The sequence below is a fragment of the Phyllobates terribilis genome, unplaced genomic scaffold (assembly GCF_046119375.1).
Source record: "Phyllobates terribilis strain yellow unplaced genomic scaffold, ASM4611937v1 Scaffold_9__5_contigs__length_417890890, whole genome shotgun sequence".
Classification (NCBI taxonomy): Eukaryota; Metazoa; Chordata; class Amphibia; order Anura; family Dendrobatidae; genus Phyllobates; species Phyllobates terribilis.
In genome coordinates, this window is record NW_027362769.1 from 345,842,381 (window position 1) to 345,860,061 (window position 17,681).

A 17,681-nucleotide genomic window follows, 5' to 3' on the forward strand; every position below is an offset into this window, starting at 1 on the left:
ACTGGAGCTTGTCTAAGTCTTAAGACCTCTTCACGTGGGCCAAAAATCGGCAGATCCAAATAATTGCCCAGTATTAACAAGTCATCAATCGGCCAATAAATGTGCAAACGCGTCTTTTGCCTAAAATTCATGGATGGGTGGCAGCTCTTCCCCTCGGGTAACCAAAGACTGTGCGAGGACGAATGTATGAAAAATCATCCAGAAAACTTGGACGATCTTCATCCATATTGTCATCCGTGTTCCGCCCATATGGCATCTGTATTTCTACATCAACATTTTAAAATCTACATGAAAATACAGTTTTGTATGTTAATAATTGCAATACAGAATAACGAGCCCCACATAGTTCTCCATACAGAATAATGGGCCCACATAGTCTATAATGGGCCCACATAGTCCTCCATACAGAATCATGGGCCCCACATAGTCCTCCATACAGAATCATGGGCCCCACATAGTCCTCCATACAGAATAACGAGCCCCACATAGTCCTCCATACAGTATAATGGGCCCCACATAGTCCTCCATACAGAATAATGGGCCCACAGTCTATAATGGCTGTAAAAATAGGATGCTACCCGGATGATCCGTATGGGACCTAGTTATTTTTTGTGCGCCTATAGACTTAAATGGATGAGTCTCATCCGAAATAAGGAACAGACTAGTGCGTGCTTCCTGCGATTTTTTTCACACGGACGTTAGGTCATCTGAGCAGCCCTACTGAAATAAACTGGTCCTGAGCGATGTACGATCTTTACTCGGACAGCACACATCCGTATAATCCGCTCATCTGAACGAGCCCTAAAGGTAAGATGGAAATGTGTGCTACAGTCCAACTCTTGAGTGTGGCCAAGACTGGAGACGTTAAAGAAGTTGTCGCGTAGGCATAGAATTTAGAAAATGATGCAAAGGAATCAAAAAAATCAAGTATGGGAACCATCCGCGCCCAGGACAAAGCTACGGTGAGTACAGTGTGAGGCCGGGTATGGAGCGATTTCCACCAACAGAGACGAGGGCACGGAGACAGGAAGCGGAGGGCAATTTAAGAAAGATCCTTGGACTGCTAGGGGCCGTTGTCTTAAGTTATCAGTGTTAGTGGAGATTCGTAAAAGACGTCAAACTAGGGCAGCGAGAGGAAGAAGAAAGAACCTAAGGCCAAGGGCTCGAGAAGCATAATAATAAAGAACAACAATTTTTCTAAGCACACGGGAAAGAAAAATATTAGCATCCAAAAATGAAAATTTAAAGGGATGGCACAAGATTAGAAAAAGGGTATACTTCCAACCGGTACCCTCTCCCCATCAGAAGAAGCCCCACCTGTATCAAAGGCATATGTTACAAATCAGACCCTGTAAGGTGAATGGGGCTAAGATGCATTAACAAAAGTGGCTCGATTTGTAAGAAAAAAAAGCAAACTTTTTTTTTCTAGTCATCACATAACCTCATAAAAAATGCTTTGATAATTTCAAGGTCAATTTTAGTTGATGGCCTCATTTCTATAATCCATTATTGCCCTCGTTGACTATTCTTTAAAACTACTAGAAAAAAAACCTTAAACTTTATTTTTGTTGAGAAACAGTGCCAAGCTTGCCAACAGGCTATTCCTGGCATTACAGCTCCTTTCTATTCAAGTTAATTATGAAAAGCTGCAATAACAAGTACAGACTATGGATGGGAGCAGAGCAATTTTTCGGGAGAAAAAAAAAGGATGAACAGGATAAATGCACGATACTTGATAATCGCACACGCGTCTCAGCAGGTTGTAACGTCATCGGCACCAATAGTCTCCGATGCAGAAGTCAGCCGAGCTGAAAAACTCCTAAAGAGTTTTTTCCAGGAAGTTTATGGAGCAGAAACTCTCCAATTAGCATGAAAAGATCAATAATTGCGAGTTTTGTTTGGAGAGTTGGATAATTTTTGCTCCAAAAACCCCATCAAAAAACCCACCTGTAAACAGGTTTTCTTATCAATTCTGGAATATACCTGTTTAATCAGTGGCGGTCTATCTGATCTGGCAGCGTTCTGTGTACACAATGCATAGGCAGAAAGCTACCAATCGGTGGTGGGGGTGGGGTTATACAGAGCTCATGATTATGGAGGACTACCTGGCAGCAGGTTTACTAATCCCTTAGTGATAATCTCCTGCTGATTAAACAGTGATTTTATTAAAACTACAGCAAGCAGCCCAGTAAGTGATACATCACTGGAATCAGGGTCTCAGTCTCTACATCATTCTGCTGTAAGATTAGGTGACAAAAAACAAGTGACAGATTCCCTTCAAGGCAGCTATACACATAAATCGCTGTTCCCATTACATTTGACACATATGCATTGAAATCTGCCGTCACATATGTCTTATGTATTCACATGATCTGTCCATTTGGCTGTTATATATCGGTATATACATTTTTTCAGTGACCTAGAAAAGCAGAGCTAACTGCACTTTCCTTCAGGGAAAAAAAAATCCAAAAACATATTAGTATACGGTTTATACCATGGCATACGTCAAGAATTCTTCCTAATTTATTCCACTGATACAAATGTAATGTGAACAGAGCCTAATATAGCCTAAACCTTCTGAAAAACTATTGCGTTCAAACTTGCATGTTTATTTCTATGGAGTGAGACAACAAGCCTGTGCTAGGTGCTAATTTCCCTCAATATTAGATACCCATTAGATTGTTGGCATGTGTCTAGATCAGTAGTTCTCAACTCCAGTCCTCAAGATCAACCAACAGATCATGTTTTCAGGATTTCCTTAGTAATGCACAATTATTACCTGTGCAATACTAAGGACATCCTGACCACATGATCTGTTGGTGGGCCTTGAGGACTGAAGTTGAGAACCACTGGACTAGATTATGAAGATGGTGAGACTATACGCATAAACACTCCTCAAGATTGAAATTGCAACTGCAACCCAGAATTATGGAAATCACAGGATGGATAGACATCTTAATGACATGCAAATGATGAAAAAACGGAAGCAACATTTTCAGAACATCTCGATGGGAAGCAACTCCAGAAACGCTGCAGGCCATGGTAGCACAAGCAGCCTGGGGTTGTCGTGTTGATAACGTCTCCTGGGACACTTTGGAGAAATGGTTGTACCACTGGTTTCACGACCAAATCAATGTAACACCAAGCTATTAGTGTAACTGGAATGAAGACTAGAGGGGTCCGGCTACTGGACATTATACCAACCCACACCATAATCCCGGGAGTAGGACTGTTGTGACGTTCCCTCGTGAAGGTCTCTTCATAGTGTTGCCCACTTGGGTCTCCAGGCCAATGTACGGCTCTTAATGAGTCAAAAGTGACTCATCGCTGAAGATGATAGACCTCCATTCAAGCCTACATTGTGTCTTGCTCTGCACCATGATGGCCTCTGAGAACGGTGACTTGAGATCAATGGGTCACCTGTAGCTGAGTGTCCAGCTTGTAACCCAATGTCATGGGTTTATGTAGACATGTTTTGACACCTTAAGCTTGGTACATGGTACATGACATCTAATTTCACTTACAGAAGGAAACTGATCAATCGTAGAACCAGTGGTACGGCAGTTTCTCTAAAGTGTCCAAGGAACCATTTTTCAAAACAACAACAAAGCCTACGTGGCCTAAAGGTCCTACCATGGCCTGCAGCGTCCCTGGACTTGTCTCCCATTGAGTACATCTAGGATATTATCGATTGGCAATTGCAAAGGGAACTGCCAGCAACGGATCTTGATGATTTGTCCAAGTGCATTCAGTGCAACGGAACATATTTTGTCGTTTTGGACCTCATCAGCAAGTTAGAGGGGGTTCTATGCTTAGCTACAGAGTAAGCCATGTCCAGAACATTGGTCCAGGGAGCGTTGTATGATGGCTTCTTATGGCAAGTTAATACTATACTATACTAACAGCCCGTACTCTATTGAGGCTGGATTATGGAAGAAAACCATAAAAAGCCTTGAATTTACAATCGCTATGCAGATTTCCTTTCTCTAGCCGAATATGAAGATTTGGGACTCTGAATAGGGTCTTTCTTTCAGCCAGTGATTGCTGATGACTATCTTCGTTTTGGTGGAAGCACTTTTGTTTCATCTTCACTGAAGTGGGAATTTCCTTTCACTTTTGTTTTTTAAGAGCAACCGAGCTTCCATAAATAAAGTAAGCTTATCCAAGCGTAGAAAACGTAATAATTCATGTCTTGCCGACCCCGATACCTTTGGGGACTTCAGAATAATACAATTTTCAACAAAGGCTTCAAACTAGGAAGAGAGGTTCATGTATGATGCAAAGAAGCAGCCATTTTCTTATTTTTTTTTTATTCCCAAACAAAAATATATATTTTTTATTGCCAGAAAGCATCAACGGAGGAGCCCAAGGTCATCAGATGGTCTCATCTAAAGAGACTCTCCGGGTAACATCCCGAATACTTTTCTTTCTAAGAAAAACTCATCCAAATCTGCTATTTTGGCAGGATGCGATAGTTCTCAGGTGTTGAGGATCTCCTTACTGTCATGGGAAAAAAAGGGATTGGGCATGCTGAATTTCAACATGCCCAATCTTTTTTTTTTTTTTTTTTAGAGAGAGAGATAAACCATTGCCTGTGGACTTATTCTTTCTTTGTCCAATTAAATATAAGCCATAAGTACATGTTTATGGTGGGGATGGGTGATATATAGTAGCTGCTGACTTTACTTATGCACATGACCAGTCTAAAGGCTAATATATAACCAAAATACCCAGAATTACAGGAGGTTCCTATGAATAATAATTAGATTCCTATAAAATCATCCTAATGTTTGTTTCAGTAGATTCCCAGAGGTTCTGGGATTTGCGGGCCATATCACGGTCACATAAACCCAATCTAAAAGTGCTATATGCCTTCAATAGCTGTTCGTCGATCAGCTATTTCCCCCGACCCTATATTCTAACCCACCGGCACAAGCATGCATGTGTTTTCAATGGGGAGACACCTATGACTTTCTGCCTTAAGAACAAAAGGATAGGGCATAAAAACTCAACATGCCCGATCCTCCTTTCCCTTGATATCATCTGGCCAATGTCGTCTGATATTAGGCCAATGCCGTCAAAATCATCCAGTTTGGCCAATTTTGCTCTAATGTATACTTTTAGGAACAATTTCATCAAATTAACACATTGATTGACTAAACATATGACAACATCCTGAATGGGTTCAGCGTTGTGTCAATAAGGACAAAAGGACGCCACGAAAGATCTATACAACCAGTATGTGGCTTGTGTGGAACGGGGCCAGCCGAGAGCGAAATGAAATATGTATCCAATATGTGTAAGGCACCGTTAAAATAAAACCGTGAACTCATGAATGGGATTAATTTAATAGCGGTTATATTAGTTCATGTGTGTTAAAATATTATAATACAGAACATATGTATTTATTCAGCGTAATAACGATAACAAGAAGAGGACATAAGAGGGGCATTAGGCAAATCTGGGATATATTTAAGCTGAGCATAGGCACAAAAGACTTGGCCACAATCAAATGGACATATTAATATGTACTGATCGGAGAACTTGTCCAAGTGGTCATCTTCCCAAAGCAAAGTATAGTGGCGGGATGTTATTTTTACTATATGACTGTATGATATTAGTGCAGCAAACTGTTCTGTGAAGCAGAAAACAAGGTATAATGGCGCATACCAGCCCAAAGGAGGCTAATAGGGCATTCTTCTGGCTTAAGCTGTGTAAATGAGGGTCTATGGATTAATTTGACATGTGGTGGCGGATACTTGCCCGTATAGGCTACAGCACTGGGAGCAGCATCCTGTTTTCCTTCAGCCAGTACTCTTATGTTCCACCTATACACCGATTCCTCATTGCCGAGTCTACTCCTACACCTGTTGCCATAGGTTCAACTTTGCTTTCTCGGGTTGTGTGATTTCAGTTGCCGTCCTGCCACATCCGCCACCATAGCTCCATCTGGATCGCTCAACTGCACCAACACCATCTGTCCGTGCTGCACCAACACCATCGGGTCCGCGTTGCACAAACACCATCGGGTCCACACTGCACAAACACCATTGGGTCCGTGCTAACCCAACAACATCGATCCATGCTGCACCAACACCATCGGGTCCGTGCTGCACCAACACCATCGGGTCCGTGCTGCACCAACACCATCGGGTCCGTGCTGCACCAACACCATCGGGTCCGTGCTGCACCAACACCATCGGGTCCGTGCTGCACCAACACCATCGGGTCCGTGCTGCACCAACACCATCGGGTCCGTGCTGCACCAACACCATCGGGTCCGTGCTGCACCAACACCATCGGGTCCGTGCTGCACCAACACCATCGGGTCCGTGCTGCACCAACACCATCGGGTCCGTGCTGCACCAACACCATCGGGTCCGTGCTGCACCAACACCATCGGGTCCGTGCTGCACCAACACCATCGGGTCCGTGCTGCACCAACACCATCGGGTCCGTGCTGCACCAACACCATCGGGTCCGTGCTGCACCAACACCATCGGATCCGTGCTGCACCAACACCATCGGGTCCGTGCTGCACCAATACCATCGGGTCCGTGCTAACCCAACAACATCAATCCATGCTGCACCAACACCATCGGGTCCGTGCTAACCCAACAACATCGATCCATGCTGCACCAACACCATCGGGTCCGTGCTGCACCAACACCATCGGGTCCGTGCTGCACCAACACCATCGGGTCCGTGCTGCACCAACACCATCGGGTCCGTGCTGCACCAACACCATCGGGTCCGTGCTGCACCAACACCATCGGGTCCGTGCTGCACCAACACCATCGGGTCCGTGCTGCACCAACACCATCGGGTCCGTGCTGCACCAACACCATCGGGTCCGTGCTGCACCAACACCATCGGGTCCGTGCTGCACCAACACCATCGGGTCCGTGCTGCACCAACACCATCGGGTCCGTGCTGCACCAACACCATCGGGTCCGTGCTGAACCAACACCATCGGGTCCGTGCTGCACCAACACCATCGGGTCCGTGCTGCACCAACACCATCGGGTCCATGCTGCACCAACACCATCGGGTCCGTCCTGCACCAACACCATCGGGTCCGTGCTGCACCACCACCAAGAACATTCATGTTATTATCTGTTCAGAATCACATTCTAATTTCCGGATCTGCGGTAAACACCAGCCAGGGACAATATCATGAAAAGCCCATGTTGCTTTGTGAGAGGAAACCATAAAACCTAAAACCCATAAAAACACAAAGGGAACATACAAGCTCCATGCAGATATCCTCCTTTAAATTTTTTTCATGGACACTGGGGGGAAAAAGGGACCCAGGAATTTAACCCCTTAGTGACATGTGCTGTATATGTATGGTGGATGTAAGCATGGAGTATATGAAGCAGACGATGAAGGAGTTGAGCCCTGTCCATACACAGCTGATACCAACCTGCAGATGCCACAATTGGTGAGACCAAGCATCTAAACGGTTAAACATGGGGACCTTATGCCACCCCATCACCTTCCCCCTCAATGTGATCATGGTGATGGGCGATGTCTGCTATTAAGGGACATAATATGATCTGATGCGATATGATATGATGTAGCGATTAAACTGTGGTCCAAGCTCACTAATCGGTAGAGAAAGGGGAAGACTAACCTAAAATACACAGTAAAAGAATTAAAATAACTTTAAAAAACAAAATTTAAAGGCAATCTGTCATGTTGAAAATGGTATCTCACCTGCAGGCGGGATGTTACAGAGCAGGAGGTGCTGATCAGATTAATATATATTTTTGTGTAAAACTGGCATTTTCTTAATTGAAATCCCTGGTGTTTGGATGTATAGGAGTCCAGTGGGCGGGTCTACTAGTGATTGACAGTCTTCTATGTATAACTGTGCATGGAGATAGCTGTCAATCACTGAGTAGGACTGCCCACTGGACTCCTATACATACAAACACCATTGATTTCATGAATGAATGAACAAATTAGAATCTTTTCCCACAAACCTATATATCATTCTGCTCAGCTTCTCCTTCCTATCCCGTGCTGTCCACAGATCGGACAGCATGTGCAACGTGAAAGGTTCCCTTTAAAAGTTTAAATCAGTTCTCTCTTCCCATTTGTTCCAAAGAAAGATTAAAATAGAAATATAATTAATACATTTGGAAACTGATTACGGTAAATATTATAAACAAATGCCGCTTTTTGGTTACCTCGTCTCTGAAAGAAAAAAATGGAGCACAAAGTGATCAAAAAGCCCTATGTTCACCACAATGGTATCAATAAAGACTACAAGTAGGGATGAGCGGACCCTGTGGATGGTCGGGTTCGACCAAACTTTTGTTCAAAGTTATGTACACCACAATGGTACCAATAAACACTACAAGTAGGGATGAGTGGACTCTGTGGATGTTCGGGTTCGACCAAACTTTTGCCCAAAGTTCGTTTCAAGTACCAGACCTCTACCAGAACCCCACAGAAGTCAATAGGGACCCGAACTTTGGTGCTGAAAAATGGTCGTAGTAAGGGCTCTATCTTCTCTCTCTCAACACAGTTCTCCCGGAATTCCGAACACTAAAACTGACTTCCGGGAGAAGTCCGTGTTCAAAGCTCAGCGTCGGACACTAGGTGTCCGGTACGAACCCCGATCTTTACAGTTCGGGTTCGCTCATCTTTAACTACAAGTCATCCAGCTTTAAAAAAAAAAAGAACAAGTGCTTAAAATATGATGACAAGCCTACACGACAATATATAAGATAGGATAATTTAAAAGACCGGTGGATTGGTCTGTGACTTATTGTCCGGTAGTGGAAAGAATAAAGTTTTACCCAATATTCAATCTCGCTTATTCTGACCACAAGATCATAGTTCCTCGAGAAAGGGAGGAGAAAAGTGTGGCCAATCCAGCGCCCCTCCTTGGCTTCACCTTCTGCAAACCCGCTGTATGAAAATAAGAGTGTATGGGACTCCCCCACCCTCTGGTGAGAGGAGTACAGAGCGTAGGCAGGGTGCCAGTCAGCATGACCACAGTGTGCATTGACTCTGTTTAATGAAAGCCAGGAAAGAACACATTACACAGTGTTTCTTTAGAGAGCCAGCTAGCCTTCAGTGATTGCAATCAATAAAAACACTCTGCAAGGGGCCCACAGGGGGAGAGAAAGAGAGACACAGATTGAGAGAGTGCGAGAGAGGGAGAGATCTCTGCTGAGGTTGCCTGACACTCTCTCCCTTCCCCCTCCAACAAAAACAAGTGGAACTTTGGAAGTCAGAAGACAAGCTGGTCTCCTTTCAAAAGACAGAACAGCTCCGCGTTTCCCCCTCGGATGGGTCCATGCAAGTTACAGGACTGACTTGTTTTTAAGCTTGGGATGTGAAACTTCCAACAAGTGCAGCATCTCCAAAACACATCCCATTCCCAGAAAGGGTGACGACGAGAGGAAGAAGAAGAAGAAGAAGAAGAAGAAACAGCAGCCATGGGATGGGATCCAGTGAAACAATTACAGGATGGCTAATACTGGAAATCCAAAAATACAAGGTGATCTATTGGAATTTACCAGAAGAGGCTGCATGTGCCAGGAGGCTGCCGGTAAAGGTAAGCAACATATATGTAAATGATAGCATCCTATTAGTGATGTTTCTATAAATACGGTCAGTTGTACAAATTATATCACTGCTTGATGAATCCCGTAAAACTTCATGATGCCGAATATTATTAGGAGACTGTCCCTTGGGTGCGTGAAAACAATACAACTAATTATAGGGTCATGCAATAGATTCGACGTATCGAAAATTTTTACCTTTTTTTTTTTTGAAAGCCCAGTTATGGGTTACAAAGTTATACCGGATTTGGCATGGGTAAACAGTGTGTGCACATTCCCTATGCCATGCCGGTTAGGATGTACGACCTGTCACTGTTTACATGCATCATCAATGGGCGAATTACATCACCTGCGAATTATGAAGGCCGTAACCGGATTTAGTAGAAATCTCTAGAATTTACTATGCAAACAGTCTTTTCAGAGAGGAAGAGGACTTGAACTCTAGTGCCATATTATATAAATTCCCAGAGGAGAATTTCATGGCCATTAAGTCTCCTTACGCAGATTTCACACTTTCAAGAAGGATAAATGTTCCCTCTTAGAATTTACTAGGGATACATACGGTGAATGCCCTTTTCTTATGTCACATGTACAACCAAAACAAACTTTCAATGAGAACAGTGGGATGTAGTCAAAATTCAGGAAACTTCCAGGGCCCTACAGCTGCTGTGTAATCAGTACAATAATGCCTGCGATTGACAAGCCATGCTGAGACTTGCAGTACCATCATCATTTTTGCCCACCCTTTACATAGATGGCCATTTTAACCAGTACATTTCAACAATGTGCAGAAAAGAAGAGACCGCAAGGTGAAAGCTTAATACTTTTTATAGGTGCTGAAGTCACATAATATTTGCACCAATGGGGACGTACCCCAAAGATTATTGTGATACTGATGTGCCCAGTGAAAATCTCAAGATATTTGCCAGTCAACTCATGGGGGGATGGGAGATAAATGTTCAACCCATTTTTTAGAGTCCCAAAAACTTTTTTTCTCGAAAACATTATTTACTTTTCTCCCAGTTAAGAAGAAGGAGCTGCTTGCTTCAAGAATGTGAGCAGGGCTGTTTGCACTGAGCTGTGTATGTATAGCTTCGGTTTCATGCTCCAGGGGGTGGTGAGGACGGCTGATGACATGAATGCACATTGACTACGTTTTCAATGTCACTAGTGTGGGGTTGTAAGTGCCCTCCCCTGAGTGGGAAGGAACAGCAAGACAAGTAGGTCCTCTCAGTGTTATTGTAGTGTGCTGAAGATAGAGGGGAGGGAAGACAAAAAAAGGCCAAATTTCTCCGAGGCTCTACTCATTTTGAGAGTCTGCCAGATTCTAATATGTTACACATGCTTACACTAGAAATACTCTGGAGCCATTCCTCCATTCTTAAATTACACGGCTTTGCATGCAAAACATATTGTACGGGAATGATATTAGTCATATATTCGGCACAATTCTAGGTACAGACAGAGAAATATGGTTCTCCGAGACCCATACGCATTAGCAACCGATTTTGGTGAGATCGGCCAAACCATCTGTGGTGTATGAAGGCCCTTGACTTTCTCCTACAGATAATGTTCTGGAGGAGAGAAGGACTGGACATTTGGTATTGGAGTTGGTATTTCAATGCCGATTTTGGTGAGATTGGCCAAACCATCTGTAGTGCATGAGGGTCCCTGACTTCTTCCTACAGATAATGTTCTGGAGAGAAGGTTTGGACACTTGGGATTGGATTTGGTATTTCAATTCTGATTTTGGTGAGATTGGCCAAACCATCTGTAGTGTATAAGGGTCCCTGACTTCCTCCTACAGATAATGTTCTGGAGAGAAGGATTGGACACTTGTGATTGGATTTGGTATTTCAATGCTGATTTTGATGAAATTGGCCAAACCGTCTGTGGTGTTTGATGGCCCCTGACTTTCTCCTACAGATAATGTTCTGGAGGAAAGAAGGATTGGACATTTGGCATTAGAGTTGGTATTTCAATGCTCAAACCTTTTTTCAAGAAAGATAAGAAGAATCTATCAGGGGCTTTGTGAAAACACATGGATGCTTGCCAAAGTCAAGCGCTCATGTGTATGGGGGAATCGGGCCAACTTCTCACTGTTGGTTTATCGATTGATCGTTGGGTATTGCGGTCCCAGCAATGTAGGGGCTTCGCTATAGCTTACAGGTACAGTGGCTCTGAATCATAAGTGGGTATGCCTGGTCCTGCAGCCTGTCCAGATCACCAAAGCCATGGCCTCTACATTGTGTTGATCAAAAGTCAGCCTTCCACCAATGAAATATTCATGGCCTATGCAAAAGTTAGACCATCTATGTTCAAGTCCTTGAAAACCCTGTTGATACCTATTTGGTATCAATGGACCAAGATAAGAAATATTCAGAATTATAAGACATAGAATAGCATATAAAAAAAGTATATATTGATATTACTTTAAGTCAAAAGTCCAAGAAGCCAACAGAAAAATGTGTCTGTTGGGGTGATCAGGTCTCACTTCCAACAAACAGTTGATTTTAGCGTAAGAAGTCATGGAAAGCCAAACATTTCCCCTACAGAAGCTTGAGTCCTACAGAGTGCCACTATGTTATAGGTCCAAGAGGAGGGTGTCGGAGTTGGAGGACCCATCTCTATGATGTCCCTACAATCGACAGGAGCGGTCTTCATGAGACAAACCCTTTTAAAGGAATTGTACCATGACTCCTGTCATTTGCACACGTCAGAAGATTGACCATTTGGTGCACCCCCACCATGGTGACTTTGAGCAATGAAGTTTCTCATGGGTTCGGACAGTTGCTTGAATTCCTGCAGGTCGCTTTACACTTGGAATCTGGTGTTTATTCAGTCACCACAAAGCAACATAATATGGATTTTTCAGCTGCTTTAGTGTAATGGTGCAGTACATGCAATCCTGCTGACATTGCAGGGAAACGACTGGATGAAAGATGGCGTGCTTAGCTCAGCTCTGACATAGTGATCCCGCGGCAGGCCTGGCTCTTATATCATGTATTAACCTGTGAATGGAAACCTCATGTGCCTCATTCAAATACAACCCTTCCAAAAATATAAAGGGGAAATAAAATCTTTCGGAATTGTTCCCTGAAGTCTTCGCACATTTTGTTTCGCATAGCAACTCCTGCTTCCTCCTGTACACAAATATATACCGGAGCGGTTACGGTACATCTGGGGCGTCCGGCAAACTACTTTATAGGGTGAGGTCATTCTCTTTTTTTGCTTTTAATAGAAGGCCCCTCCAGTCTGTGAACGCTTTTTTAACCTTGGGACAAAACCAGATGCCACCATGAATATATCATGCTCTGCATTCTGGCATGTTGCTCACACTTTGGGCAAATATTGGTACCCATACTTATTATGATAAGAATGGAAAGCGTGATCACCAACTTTGTGAATCATATCTCACTCAAGCAGGCCAAATGTGACAAATTTCATTGGTTTTACTTTGCTTTTTTTTTTCATTTGGAGCCTTATTTATAACCAAGGAACACTAAGGATAAATTAGTGTTTTGTGCCATCTAATTCCGGTGATCAGGTGACCACCAATGGGTCCAACTTCTCAAATTCCTCGCTGAAGTTTCATCACCCCATACACATACCTTATTAACGGCCCCAGGGTGCTGCATGAATTTAAAAAAAATCTATACTTACCTCCTGGATGGGTGCTGCTCCTTCGATTTCAGCCATGTGTCCCCCATTGGTCTCCTGACATACACAATGTCACGAGACCACTGCAGCCTTCATAGTCCCTTCACAGCAGAAGAAATGTGAAGGCTGCATCTGATCACGTGACAATATGTATGTCAGGAGACCAGTGGGGGTCACAGGGCTGATAGTGGAAGAGCGGTGCTGGTCCAGGAGGTACGTATAGAAGACACCCTGAGTCATTAATAAAGGGTTGTCCACATCTAGGGGAAAAGGTAAAAACAATTAAAAAAACAAAAGAACATCAAAGAACATAATTATAGTGAACAAAAAGGAAAATACAAATTACAAAATCACCAAAATGCGATAACTATACTAGGCACAAAGTGCACAATCTCTAAAGTGCAATCCTAGTTATAAAAGTAATAAAATTACACATAATTCAATAATAAATTATAAATGCAAACAGATCAAAAAATGTGTGACACAAAAGAGGCAAATGGTTACCAACCAGGTTGGGACATTGTAAAGATAAGAGCCAGACTCAAACTCGATGTGCGTTTCGCAGTCCGCTTTCTCAAAGGTTTTAAAGGGGTTTTCCTATATTATGAAGTAATGACACGTTTGCTGTTTGTTTATGATGCCAGTGGCTAACCTTTGAGGCCTTCACTAATCCCGAGAATGAATGTGACACAGAGACAGTTTAGTATTGCAATTTCTTCTACGTTTTCCCTGCAGAGTGGTGCTTCTGGCCATTTAAGGAACTAAGGCTGAGATCGGTGGGGGGTCCCAGAGATTGGACCTCCATGATCATAAAATGGTGGCATTTTGGCGATTTGTCATCAGTCTATGTCAATAGGATGGGAACACCCCATTGGGCTTGCATTTTCTAGACTTTGATGGAAAAGTCGAACATGGCCAAAGGATTGTTAAGACAATTTTAGGGGAGATATACAAAAAAAAACTAGAGAACGGGTAGAAGTTAGCCACAGCAACCATTCTCTTCAATGGTATTAAAAAAAACACTGGAATTTGATTTGTCAGCACCACTCTTTTACATAACTTTTTTTATAAACCTTCCCTGCATCTTTCATATGTCTCTCGAAGTCTTGTATTCATTTAGGAGGAATTCTGAGTTTTACTCTACATGATCTGTGCTTGCTCATACATTTTGAATGGATGCCAGGGGAAACTCAAACTTGAGAATTGTCCAAAGAAAACCATTTTTTCTTCTTCTTAAATATATAAAGTTTATAAAAATGTAGAGGAATTTACAGCGAGGTTAATTGCAAAAGTAAACTGATTTGTGAACCGCTAGGGATTATACCTCATAATCGCACCCCTACACAGTAAACTTCCTCCGACTGCATTAGTAGAGGGACAGATGGTTGGGCGAATGGACGAGTGCATGGATTATTAAGACATGTGGCTGATGGTGGGTAAGTAGATAGATAGATAGATAGATAGATAGATAGATAGATAGATAGATAGATAGATAGATAGATAGATGAGTGGGTGGTTAAGTTGGTGGATGAATGGGTGAGTGGGTGGTTAAGTTGGTGGATGGATGGGAGAGTGGATGGATGGGTGCATGGATGGATTGAAGGATGAACAGATGGGTGAGTGGATGGGTGGATTAATGGATGGATGGGTGAGTGGATGGATGGATGGATGGATAAATGGGTGTGTGGATGGATGGGTGCATGGTTGGATTGATGGATGGATGAGTGGATGGATAAATTGGTGAGTGGATGGATGGATAGATGGGTGAATGGGCGGATAGATGGGTGAGTGGATGGATGGATAGATAGGTGGATGGGTTGATTGGGGGCTGCATAGGCCTACAGGGCCAGAATTTTAGGGAGGCAAAAACTTGAAAAACAATCTTCAGTTACGTAACCCTACGATAGTTGGATATGACCAATAAACATTCTCTAAGCAATTATCTGTATGCCACATCCAAGCGTCTGAGCCCATCAAATTCATTTTTACAATCCTTCTAAAAGGTTAAACCAGAAAACTGCTGGATGTTCACTGACCAAAAGACGAACAGAAAACATTATTTGCAATGTTTCCGTGACACGGCACAGTGGAAATATGGTGGGAATACAGAGAAGAGCATGAGTAGATGCTTTCATCGGACTCAAACTGTGGAAAGGCAGAAGCTGAGCCTTTAATGTAATCCTTTGATCACTTAAAACAACTTCTATCCACAAAACCCGTATATTTAAGTGAAGAACGAACACTTGGTTTACAGTGAAGTCTTTTTTCTCTTCTGCTTAAGGCGCATTTTAATGAAAGGGGGTGCATGTGTTCGTGAAAAAATAACCTAGATAAAAGAATAACTGCAACATAGATGTCCTTTTCCTAGTTAAAGGACCCCTAAACTGAATGAATGGCCTTATATCAAATAGCTGCTTACCTATTAGATCTAATAATTCTTTAGATGCCCCCTAGGGTATCGCTAATAGGTTAAAAAAAAACCTGCTAAGCAATGCATTTCTCTGCCATCACATCCCATAGTGCAATAGGTGGCCTGCACATCGACCTCCTATTGATTTGAAGTGCAGTACCCAGTCGCGGCCACTATACAGTCATCGGAGCTGTGGTGTGCAGGGAACAACCGATCGGCGGGGGTGCCGTGCGTCATACCCCCACCAATCGGACATTGATGACCTATCCTACGGATGTTAAATCGTGGCAACGTCTTTAAAAAAAAGTTAATAAAAAACCTACACAAAAATATAGGGTCAATTTATGGTTTCACCAGAGCCCTAGAACATGAGATTAATGCAAAGCAACATCATTCTACGAAAAGTCCTCCTGGCCATACAGTTACTCTTGAGCCCTACGTGGGGTATTAGCCCCTTAAACATTGGTGATAATTAAAAAAGAAAACCTCACCCCCATTCTTCCATGCCTACTCTTCAAGCTTCAGAACGGAGTGAGTGGGCAGAGTTGTGAGTGGTGCCACCATCTGATCTGTCTGCGACACTCACATACAGTCTTCTGACTTGAAATATAGTTTTAGACTTAGAGGGTTTTTCCATCATTGGAGAATATCTTCTTAAAAGCTAAATTGCCCATCAAAAAAAAAAAACACAAACTTGCTTCCTGGACTGGATCGCTGTCAAATAACCATTTGGGAAACCCAGTGCTGACATTGGAGATAAGGCATTTGTATAGGTGTTAAAGGGAATCTGTCAGTAGGATCAACCCTCCTAAGTCGTTTATATGGGCACGGACATCATATTAAGTTGAATAAAATGATACCTTGATATCTGCGATTCGATGTCTTATTCCCAATAAATCTACTTTTTTCTTAATATGTAAATTGGCTCTTAAGATCTATGGGCCGGACATATATCTCCCCAAGAATCTGCCTCCAGAGCTTATTTTAAATTAAAGGGGCATTACCAATGTGAGACATGTAGATCAAGAGAGCGGATTGTTAGTCAATGAAGACAGTGAATTAAAGGAGTTATCCAGTGGCTCTCGCTTCCGCATCAGGTGAGAGCTGCCACTAATCTTACGCGAGTGGCCACTTGACAGGTTTCGTCCATGATCCATCGTCCTAAATAATAGAACGAATGTATGATTTTTGCCGGCTGTGCACAAAGGCTGCCAATATCTGGAAAGTGTCAGCAGTCCCTCTGACCACCTGAGGCAACATCATATAATTAGATGTGAATTTAAGAATGGAGTCTCCCATTGTATTCTATGAACTGGAGAAACATGTAAAAACGTTGACTCTTCTCCGCGTGCCGCCTGTACCTTCACTGTGACTGCACGAAAGTGAGGAATAACACCATTTATTTTCTCTACAAAGCAGATGTTTCAACCCAGCTGAACAAGCAATGGAACAATCTATTTTCTGACCCTATTACAATATACACACTCCAAGTCTTGTTTTCCCCTAAGGCTCCTCTTTCAACACTTGCTGGGGTTTATTTAGAGGGACGATTCTCTATTGGTCTGCCAGTTAGTCGGCTGTGCTGAAAAACGGTGAAGCAAAAAGTTCGGAAATTTAAGACAATTTATTATCTCAAGTATCTCACGAGCGAACGAGAAATGACTTGGACTTTACTACTGTATACAGAGCAAGTATGCGGAGAACGCCAGTAGACTTCAGACCCTATGACGAGGGCAGAACATGAGAGCGACGTGCCAACATTCCTATATAATAGTAGTTTCCGTAGAGTACGTGGTCAGATCCTTGAATTTATAGAGAGCTCGTAAGCTTTTCTAGTACATCTAGGGTCACATGGTGATTATTGATCGTCATGGTCAAATTGCCGGATATGATGGTGGAGCGAATGTCTAGTAAATCGTAGTGTAAATCACTTGAGATTGCGATTTGCTTGTGACTTGTTGGATGTTTTTTTTTTTCATAGCCAAATCGCAACTCTAAAACAGTTGAGTGACGGTAAAATTTTTGGCCAC

The 17,681-nt window shown here is 42.9% G+C and overlaps 2 protein-coding genes across 4 annotated transcripts in view; one reads left to right on the forward strand and one right to left on the reverse strand.

Moving 5' to 3' along the window:
* CHLSN (cholesin) overlaps positions 1-17,681 on the reverse strand; it is a 279,333-nt gene that overhangs the window by 73,978 nt on the left and 187,674 nt on the right. The gene's annotated exons all lie outside the window — the stretch shown is intronic.
* The window catches only part of GPR146 (G protein-coupled receptor 146), a 46,672-nt gene continuing 37,902 nt past the window's right edge, over positions 8,912-17,681 (forward strand). Inside the window, exon 1 of the mRNA XM_073648075.1 lies at positions 8,912-9,574. The gene's annotated coding sequence lies outside the window, so the exon portion shown is untranslated. The remainder of the gene's footprint in view (positions 9,575-17,681) is intronic.